The sequence below is a fragment of the Muscardinus avellanarius genome (assembly GCF_963383645.1).
Source record: "Muscardinus avellanarius genome assembly, chromosome: 15".
Lineage (NCBI taxonomy): Eukaryota > Metazoa > Chordata > Mammalia > Rodentia > Gliridae > Muscardinus > Muscardinus avellanarius.
Window position 1 is genome coordinate 38,554,942 of NC_137801.1, and position 10,803 is coordinate 38,565,744.

Below are 10,803 nucleotides of genomic sequence, written 5' to 3' on the forward strand. Positions count from 1 at the left end.
AAGAGAACAGAACATCTTCCCCTTAGCTCAAGGCAGGGCTGCTGCTCCCAGAGGGAAGATCTGGGAACACACCTTGTTGGAGTAAGGGAAAGAAAGGGTACAGGAGGGGAAGAGAGGACACTGGGGACTGCAGGAAGTAAAGGGGCCCCAAGAGCTGGAAAGGAGCCGAGAGGGAAGACTCCGTGTGCCTGGGCTGAGGAGGGCTATCCTCCATCTTCTCCGCACTGCGCATCCTTCCGGGGGAACTGGAATCTCAGAATGAGGCAGGTGGGGGCCCTACTCACTTGTGCTTACAGTCCAGTTCGGGAGACAGATAGTGTACTCTGTCTTTGTACAAGAGTTAGAACGTTAGAACTCAGGGCCATTCTGCCTCTGAAGTACATCTCTAATATATATATACATATATACATATACATATGCATATATATATATATACATATATATATATATATGTATGTGTGTGTGTGTGTATATATATATATATACATATATATATATATAATTTTTTTTTTTTTGGTGGTACTGGAAGCCCTTCTACCTCCGGGCTACACTCCCAGACCTTTTTTTTTTTTTCTTCTTCTTCTTTTTTTAGAAACAGGGTCTCTTAAGCCAGAGAGGCTGACTACAAACCTGCGCGATCCTCCTGTCTCCGCCTCCCAAGCGCGGGGATTACAAGCGTGCGCCACCACGCCCGGCTTTATATTTTTAAATTTTTTGAAACAGGTCTCACTAAGTTGCTGAGGGTCTAAGTTTCTGAGGCTGCCCTCAAACCTGTGATCCTCCTATCTCAACCTCCCAAGTACTGGGATTACAGGTGTGCACCACCATGCCTGGCTTCTAAAATCATCTTAAATGCCACCTCTGTCTGGAAATGTGGCTGCCAGCCTCTGGAACAGGCAGGTGTGGGAGCTTGGTTGGCATTTCCCAGCGATGCCAGGCAGCCTAGTTTCTGCTGTGGCCAGGGGCTGAGCTCAAGGCTCACTGGGACAGCAGTGCCAACAGACACTCGTCTTCCATGCTCCCTCCTCCTCTTCCTGACAAGGTCAAAACCAATTTCTTTATAAAAGAAATGAAGGTGTGCCAGTGCAACTCACCCCATCCCAGGGCAATGAAGCTGCTTTTGAGAGTCTGCTCTTTGTAAAGATTAGGAAAATTACCGAAAAGGAAGAGTGGAGGACACAAAGCCAGCCTGTGAACATGTTTGATTGATCACCATCTTTGAAAGGACAGGGCAAAAGATGGGTCTTCACCATGAAGCAAGGGTACCGAGAAGACGCAGAATTAGCTGAGGTACCATGTCTAGAGACAAGAAAACGGCACGATGATCACAGGGAGTTATTCTTGGGTAATTCTGACTCGGAGTGCAGAGGAGCCCACACGCAGCTCCATCTCGCAGGTGCCTGTTGCCTGGCTGCCTGGTTGCCAAGTAGACAAGGAAGAGACAGAAAATTATCTTCCCTTTCTGTGCACTTGACGTCACTACAGCCATTTTTTTTTTTTTTTTTTTTTTTTGTGGTACTGGGGTTCCTGGAAGCCCATCTATCTCCGGACTACACTCCCAGACCTATTTTATTTTTGGAAACAGGGTCTCCTAAGCCAGCACGGCTGGCTTCGAACCTGCGCGATCCTCCTGTCTCTGCCTCCCAAGCGCGGGGATTACAAGCGTGCATCACCACGCCCGGCTAATTTTTTTTTTTTTTTAATGAGGCATAGTTAGACATTTTTTTCTCTTGGAGGTTCTCTTTGGAGAAGAAAAGGAGGAACTTGAGTCAGCCGGAGGCAGAGCACCATTCGCAGAGAACTTGCAGGACTTCATGTGCGTCAGGGATCCTGACGGAGATCCCATCCTCAAGGATTCATTGCTTGCAAAGCTCAGGACAGATTTTTAGCTGGTCTTTTATCTGATCATGATTTACTTTCTTTTTTTTTTTTTAATGAAAACTAAATGACATTGCAGGACAAGAGATTTGCATTTCTCCACCTTTGACATCCATGGCCCAGGACTCTTCCTCAGGTCAGATGCAAGGAGCATCCAGAAAGGGGCTGCGGGGAGAGAGTGTTTACTCAGCTCCTTCCATCCCAAATTAAATATTCAAATTGGGTTTGTTCTGGAGCATTGTGAGGCCTTGAGCTGTAATTTAATGGAAATGGCATTGTCCCCTAGAATAAAGGTTTCATTAGGCCTGCTCACAAACTTTCCCCATTATTCTCTGGAGGAAACAATCCGGGTGACAGCCTACCCAGTCATAATCCCCCAGCTTCAGATTTATGGTGACAAAAGACTCTTAATACTGAAAATGTTCGGGGGGAGGAGCAACACTTCCCAAACAAGAAGTCCCTCCCTTCCAGGCCAGGTAACAAAGGATCAGGAGGAATTTGGTGGGGCCTCCAGGCCACCTGCAGGTTAAGCCCACGGTCAGTAGATTAACTGCAGCTCTGACTGAGTGTTTAGAAAGGCAAGTTACATGGCAGAGCAAACAAAATTCAGACTGTGCTTTACACATGGTAATCCCAAATTTAATAAGAGCCTGGCTTCTCTGCTCGGAAGGCAGAGCCCAGAGGTAGCTGAGGTGTGGGGCTCTATTGTTCCCAGCCAGCTGTGTCGCCATTGGTTGGACAGCCTCTCCCCTCCCCAACCAGGGTTCTGTGGTCTCAGCCAAGAAAATTCTAACTGGTTCCTTTGGTGCTATTTTCTTTCTTTCCAAGATTTAAGAGCCTTTTCTAGAGATAAGTTACAAATTTGCTTGTCCTCAGTAAAGTCCCCGCAGAAGGCTCGAGTGGCCAGCCAGAAGGCCTTACGGGCTTCAAGCCCTTGGGGCTGCAGCAGAGCCTGCCCTCTGACCACCGGTTCCTGGTGGTAGAGCTGAGGCCTCAGGCAGAGCCCAGGAAGTCTGTGGCGCAGGCTGCAGTACAGGCTGAGGAGCCCCTGAGTGTTAACACCTAACTGGCTCTGAGACACCTACGCGGAAGCACGTTTGGGGTTGCACTTTGGACACACCTGGGTTACTTCTCAAACTATCATTAGCTGAGTGAATTTTCTCTAGTGGTCCTCTTTGTCATCATTCATTCATTTGACAGATACTTGACTGTCTGAGATGGGACAGGCCTTGTGCTCAAATGTTTAGGACATCAAAGGGAACAGAAGATGGACACAGTCTCATCTCACAGGGATCAAAGACAGATAAGTGAGAAATTGTCCTGTGAGTCCATGATAGAGGAAACTGAGGAGCCAAGGAGAGCAGACATGATGCTGAAGCAGAGATCTGGGCCCCTGGGGCTGAGCCAGGCTGAGGATGGGGCTGGAGTGGGGGGAGGGCTGCACAGTATGGTAGAGTACACAGGTTCCCGTGGGGAGGGAGGACGGAGAGGGTGTGTGCAAGGAACCACAAACCTGCACAGAAAAAAACTGGGGAAGACCAGGCCCCAGTTTATGTGTACTGTTGGTTTTCATTTTTGTTTTTGTGGTACTGGAGATTGAACCCAGGAGTGAACTATCTCTGAGCTATACTCCCAGCCTCTTCTCTATTTTTTTATTTCAAAACAGAATTTTGCTAAGTAGGTGCTCACTGTCTTCAAACCTGTGATCCTCCTGTTTCAGATTTCCCATTACTAGAATTGCAGGTATACACTACCATGCTCAGATTATGGATACCATTTGTGAAAGGACCACAGGATGCTAAAAAAAATTTGGGAGCAAGCCGGGCATGGTGGCACACACTTGTAATCCCAACATTCGGGAGGTGGAGACCGGAGGATCAAGGTTCACAGACAGCCTCAGCTACTTAGCGAGGCCCTTCGCAACTCAGTGAGATCCTGTTTCAAAATAAAGAATAAAAAATAGGGCTGGAGTGTAGCTCAGAGGTATAGTGTGCCCTTGAGTTCCATCCCTGGTACTGCAAAATAAATAAAATATAAAGAAATAAAGAAACAAATGACTGAAAAATAGGGCTAGAGGTGTAGCTTGGAGATACAGTGCCCCAGTACAGAAAAAAAAAAAAAAAAAAAAAAAAAAGGAAAAGAAAAGAAAAAAAAATTGTGAGTAAATCCTTGGAAAACCCTAACCTATGGTGGACTCCAGGTTAAAAGTCAGGTAAAAGATGAGTCAATTAAAATAAATTACCATTAAAAAAAGCTGAAAAAAATTTTCTGAGTCAAGTGTGGCAGTACATGCCTATAATCCCAGTAATTGGGAGGCAGAGACCGGACTGCAGGTTTGCGGCCAGCCTCAGCAAATTCATGAGGCCCTCTGCAACTTAGTAAGACCCTGTTTCAAAATAAAAAATAAAATAGAACTGGGGGTGTATAGCCCAGAGGTAGAACACCTCTGAGTTCCTAATACCACCAAACAACAACAACAACAAAAACCAACCCAATAGATTATCTGAACCTCTATATAGTGTAAGCTTTGCTACCATTTCCCCAGAAATCTTGTTGAAATAAAGTTTTAGAATTCTAGGAGGGTATAAACCTATAAGCTAAAGAGAGGAAAATACAAGCAACAAAAAACACAAGCGTATTTCTGGAATGTACCAAGCAAATGGAGAAGTTTTTAGGGGGCACCACTGAAGAAAGCCACACAGATGCCCTGGGAGGAAACAGAAACCAGTTCACCCAGAAGACTTAAGAGGCTCAAGGAGGCAGCACACCGGCTCGGCAAGTCCACACCTTCTAGAGTTTTTTCCTCGTCAACATCAAGAGGTGGCCAAAGAGGTCCACGAGGAACAGAGCAGAGAACCATTAGCGGAAGGAAATGAGACCAAAAGTAAGCAGAAAAAACTCAATCCCAGAGAAGTGGGATTCAGGAAGGAAAAGATCACTTGAAAATCTCTTGAGCATCTCAGACCAGGCTGGGAAGATCAGAAATTCCCAAAATAGGATTTTGAGAAGAAGAATACATTCTTGGAAATGACAAATACAGTTAGTGAAGCCAATCACGGTGATGTGCACCAGTACTTGGGAGGCTGAGACAGGAGAATTAGAAGTTCGAGACCAGCCTCAGCAACTTAGTGAGACCCTGAGCAATTTAGAGAGACCCTGTTTTAAAATAAAAAACACAAAAATGCTGAGGAGGTAGAATGCCCCTGGGTTCAATCCCCAGTACCACCCATGCACGTAAATGCAGTTGGTAAAATAAAATAGGATAAAAAAGTTGATGAAATATTATAAAATGCAGAACAGAAAGAAAATATAAAGGAGAAAATAATTTAAAAACATAGAGATATAAGAGAGATTTAGATAATGGAGGGAAAATCCAGTGGCACGAGGGAGGTGGTCTACAGAAAGTGAGGGGAGAGGGCTGGGATGTAGCTCAGTGGCAAAGTGCTTGCCTGGCAAGTGAACCGCCCTGGGTTCGATCCCCAGTCCAAAAGAAAAAAAGAAAAAGAAAGAAAGAAAGTGAAGGGGGAGGAGAAGTCATGGAGGAAACACTTCCATTGACGGTCTGTACATATATAAGAATACCCATGTCAGCCTCCATATCTGTGCGGGGGAGTGTGAGGGAGCCGGGAAGCTCAGCAAGGGCTGTGCGCATGTGTGCCACTGTCACTGTGAACTGCGTTCTAATGTGAGACAATAATGCACCAATAAAAATATATTTTTTAAAAAAGACATAGGAAATAATTTAAGGAATCCTTGGGGGGGGGGGAAGCAGAGTAATTAAAGGAAAGAGAAACATTAAAAAAGTACAAAAAAAAAAAATTCCCAGGGTTGAAGAAGCCTAGTCCTAATATCGGAAGTGCCATGGAGCATTCAGCACCAAGAATGAAAAACAGCGGTAACCTTGAAGCTACACCCCCAGCCTAAAAGAAATTCAAAAGACTGAGTAGAAGGAGTAGATTGTGAGAGAGAAAGATCAGGTCGTCTCCAAAGGGACAGTAATCAGATCTGCTCAGCAACCCTAGATTCTGGCAGGTAATGAAATCTGAAATTCAGAGGGGAAATGATTTTCAGTCTAGAATCCTATCCACAACTATCTACAGCAGACAACATAAAAGTGTTCAGACAAGCAAAGGTAGAGAGTTTACTTCCAACACATTTTCTTGGGAAATCACGTGAGCATATACTCTAGCAAAATGAAGACACTGAAGGATGGAAAGAAGAAAATCTAGAATCTGATCCAGGAGGGCGTGGGGAGGAGGCTCAGGTGCTGGAGCAGATCACAAGGGATTGGGAGGAGGAAGGGAAAGGTAGATTAGACTTAAAATAAAAACCTAGCCAGGCATGGCAGCTCACACGTGCAATCCCAGCACTGGTGAGGCTCAGGCAGAAGGATTATAGATTCAAGGCCAGGCCTAGCAACACTCTCAGGAATTTGGTGAGACCCTCTTTCAAAATAACAAAGGCTGGGGGTATAGTTTAGAGGTTGAATGTTCCTGAATTCAATCCCTAGTATCAAAATGATAATATGAATAATGATAGCAAGTAATGTGAAGAAGAATAAAGGCAACCAAAAACTCTACAAGAACAATTAGTAAAAGCTCTGAAAATGAGCCGGGCGTGGTGGCGCACCCTTGTAATCCCCACGCTTGGGAGGCTGAGACAGGAGGATCGCACGGGTTCGAAGCCAGCCTCAGCTACTTAGTGAGGCTCTCAGCAACTTAGTGAGAACCTGTTTCCAAATAAAATATAAAAAAGGTCTGGGAGTATAGCCCAGAGATAGAAAGCCTCTGGGTTCCACTCCCAGTACCACCAAAAAAAAAAAAAAAAAAAAAAAAATCTGAAAATGAAGCATATTAAAATTGACATGAGCCTAAGTAACTATTAATGTGTAAGGAATGAGAATCCATTTGACTTGGTGCTGGAAACAATCTCCTTCAAAAAGCCCAGGGATCCTGACACTGGACTTAATGAGTAGAAATGTAATCGTAACATTATTACTATTATTAAATAAAGTTCCGTTCCGGGAAGATGGCGACCGAGAAAAGCGGGGCAACCAATCTCCATTACCACAAAATCAGCGCCTTTCATAGCCAGAAAACACCATCACCAGAGAAACAAAAAAATCACCAGGCTCCAGAGAGAAAGCGGACTGAGAACAGAGCTCAGAGCCACAGAGGAGATAACCGGCCTCATGCCCGAGGACGCGGCAGCAGCGCCATACTGCCGGCGGCAGTGGCAAATTCACCGGACGGCTACAGCAAGCCGAGGTGAGCCACTGCAGAACAGCCAGACGGGATTTCTCGCTGCAGGTAAAATCTAAAGCTCCCAGTGGCTGAGCTCAGCACACGCCGCAGGGATTCAGAGTGGAAATCAAAACCAAGAAGAAATACGCCAGCCTCACGGCCAAGGGCGTATCAGCGGCGCCATATTGCCACCAGCGGCAGCAGCAGAGAATTCACCGAATCCAGTACAGCTACATCTACGTACTCAAGAACAGTGAGTCAAATTGCGGGCCACAGAGGAGAAATCCCAGTACTGTACTCCCTGGGACTTGACCCAGTGGGGGAGGGGCGGTGGCAGAGATATCACACCATATGAGAACGTGCAACCTGGCACCCCCCACAGTCTAAAGCAGGCTCTATCGACTCTCTGGGTCGGAGACTCTGTGATACAACCCAGTAAAGGAGTAGTGGAGTCTGAGATACTACTGACTCGAGATCCAGAACACCTTAAGTGAAGTCATAGTGACCCAAGGGAAGAACCCAGAGAAGGCACAAACTTCCTAAATCATGGGAAAGAGGAATAATACTGGAGCAATGAATGCCCACAACCCCACAACATCAGAACCCGATAAAACAGAAAATCAGAGATTTCTAGAAGATCAAATCAGGAAAATAACTGTAGAAATAATAGAGGTGCTTCGAAAAGAACTTAGAGAGAGCCAAAAAGAGATAAAGGATGCAATTAATGAAGTAAAGGCCTCAATTCAAAGCACAAACAACCGATTAGACCACATGGAGAACAGAATCTCACTCTTAGAAGATGATCATTCCAAAAATGAACGCATAGTTTCTAATCTAGGAAAAAATATCCGACAGCAGGAATCTGATATTGAAGAAATATGGGCCCATTTTAAGAGAGCTAACCTAAGAATAATTGGAATAGAGGAGGGAAAAGAAAGTGAAACCAAAGGATCAACAATCTCTTCAAGGAAGTAATAGCAGAAAATTTTCCAGACATAGAGCAAGAGGTCGATACACAGGTCCAGGAAACTTATAGAACTCCCTTTAGACAGGATCGGAGAAGAGGATCCCCACGCCACATAATTGTCAAAATGACCAATGTGGAAGCCAAGCAGAGAATCTTAAAGGCAACAAAAACAAAGGGCCAAGTGACATTCAGAGGCAAGCCAATTAGAATTACTCCAGACTTCCCAAACCAAGTCATGAGAGCCAGAAGGGCTTGGAGTAACATATTCCAAACTCTGAAAGAAAACAACTTCCAGCCAAAAATTTCCTACCCAGCAAAACTTTCTATCAAATTAGATGGAGAAATAAGAAGCTTCCATGACAAACAGAAACTGAAGGAATTTTTGTCTTCAAAACCAGCACTAGAGAAAATACTCAAAGAGATTAACTACAAAGAAGAAATAGGTAACACACACCAGAACCAGAGAAACAAGAGTTTCCATCCAACAGACAACTAAGATTGGTTATCTGTGGAGATTCATTACTTATGTTAGTCTTTTACCTATCTGTAAAGGGTATTGATTGCCTTTATTGTTGTTAATTTTTAGGATTTCTAGTTGGAATATTAATATACCTTCAGATATAGCATTTGGAAATATTTTATCCCATTCTATTAGTAACTGTTAACTCTGTTTACATTGTCTTTGGATATACAATATTTTTTTTATTTTTTAGGGAGTTTGTATACTCTTCTGTTGCCTGTGCCATTGAAATCATATCCAAGAAATCACTGCCAATTTCAGTGTTGTGAGGTTTTATGACCCAGATTTTCTCCTAAAAGTTTATAGTCTTAAGATTTATATTTAGGTCTTTTATCTATTTTGAGTTAATATTTATATATGGGATTAGGTAAGGGTCCAACTTTATTCTTTTCCATGTAATTATTATGTTTCAACAATATTTAGTTAAAATATTATTATTTCTACCACCAAATGTTCGTGGAAACCTTGTCAAAAATAACTTGACAATATAGGGAAGAATTTAGCTCTAGGCTTTTATTTAACTCCAATGGTTTATATATCTGCCTTTAGAATAGTACTACACTGTTTCAATTATTGTAGCTTTATATGGTTTGAAATCAGAAAATATATATCTTCTAGCTTTGTTCTATTTCAAGATCATTTTGGGTATCTAGAGTCCATATTCCATATTAGGATAGAGTTTTTTTCTGGAAAAAATATATATAAATATATGATAGTTTCACCTAAAAAATAGAAAAAAAAATATTCTCTGGTAAGAAAGAAAGTAAAAAGAAATATTGAAATGTTATCTTTAAGTCATCAAAAGCTTGGTATCAGACAAATGAAACTGTTATGTGAGATTATCATTTTTAATTTTGGATAAATTGCTATAATACTAGATGTCAAGCACTAAGCCAAGCATGGGAGGGAGGGATGGGGAGAGAATGGGGTGGGGATCGGGTGGGGGCTGACTGGGCGATGTGTGCATGTATGTCTACAAAAGTTTGTATCCCACTATGATGTATGAATACAGTGCACCAATAAAATAAATAAATAAATAAATAAATAAATAAATAAAGTTCCATGGTAATAGCAATAAAATAAATAATATTAGTTTCCCATTCTAGGAGTTGACCTTTAGGCAAAGCTTGGACAGCTTGGCTGTGTGTGGGGGGGAGCAGAATATACATTTTAACCTTAATAATGTAGAAGTGCAAGGACAGTGGCAGAAGGTAGGACTCGGGGAGAAAAGTTAGAGGAGGGAAGATACCTGCAGTAATATTCTCAGTAATAAAGGAGACAGCCAAGAGGCAGTGGCCCTGATGAGCACAGTGGTGTCTGCCTGTGTTCCCAGCTCCCCAGGAGGCTGCAGAAGAGGATTCTGAGTTCAGCTTCATCAACTTTGTGAGATCCTGTCTCAAAAATTTTAAAAAAGGAAGCTGGGCATGGTGGCACACGCTTGTAGTAATCCAGCATTCGGGAGACTGAGACCGGAGGATTGCGGTTCGCGGCAGGACTCAGCTACTAAGTGAGGCCCTCTGCAACTCAGTGAGACCTGGTTTCAAAATAAAGAATAAAAAAACAATAGGGCAGGGGGTGTAGCTCTGAGGTCGAATGCACTGGGTTCCATCCCCAGACCCGCAAAAAAAAAAAAAAAAAAAAAAATTAATTAAAAATGAGTTAAAAAGGGCTGGCTATAGCTCAGGGGTAGAGTGCTCTTAGGTACAATCTCTAGTAATGAAAAGTTACTAGAAAAAAGTTTATGGATCAGTAAGTACATATTTATTATAATTACAAAGTCAAGCCATAGAAGAATAGGACACAGAAATATTGAACACAGAAATTCTTTCACACTCAGAATTCCACAGATAACTGTCTAAAATGTTGGTAAATGAAGAAATAGAGAAATGAGAATATTAGAGGTATCATTTAGATGACTCTATACATTATATATTAAATCAGGCACCTGCTTTGTGTTGGCAGATAAAGTACATTATGCACTATTTGAAACATATTTTATTCATTGTTTATCTGAAATTTAAACTTGGCAGAGTATCCTGCAGTCCCCTTACCCTAAATTTGACAACCCTAGATCCACTAAAAGAACAACAACAACAAAAAAAGTTGCCTCTTGAGCAGTAAACTAAAGGCAGGAGAAAATGTCGCATTGTGATCATGAGTGCTTATATATACTATTTGATCTGTCACTAGATGTG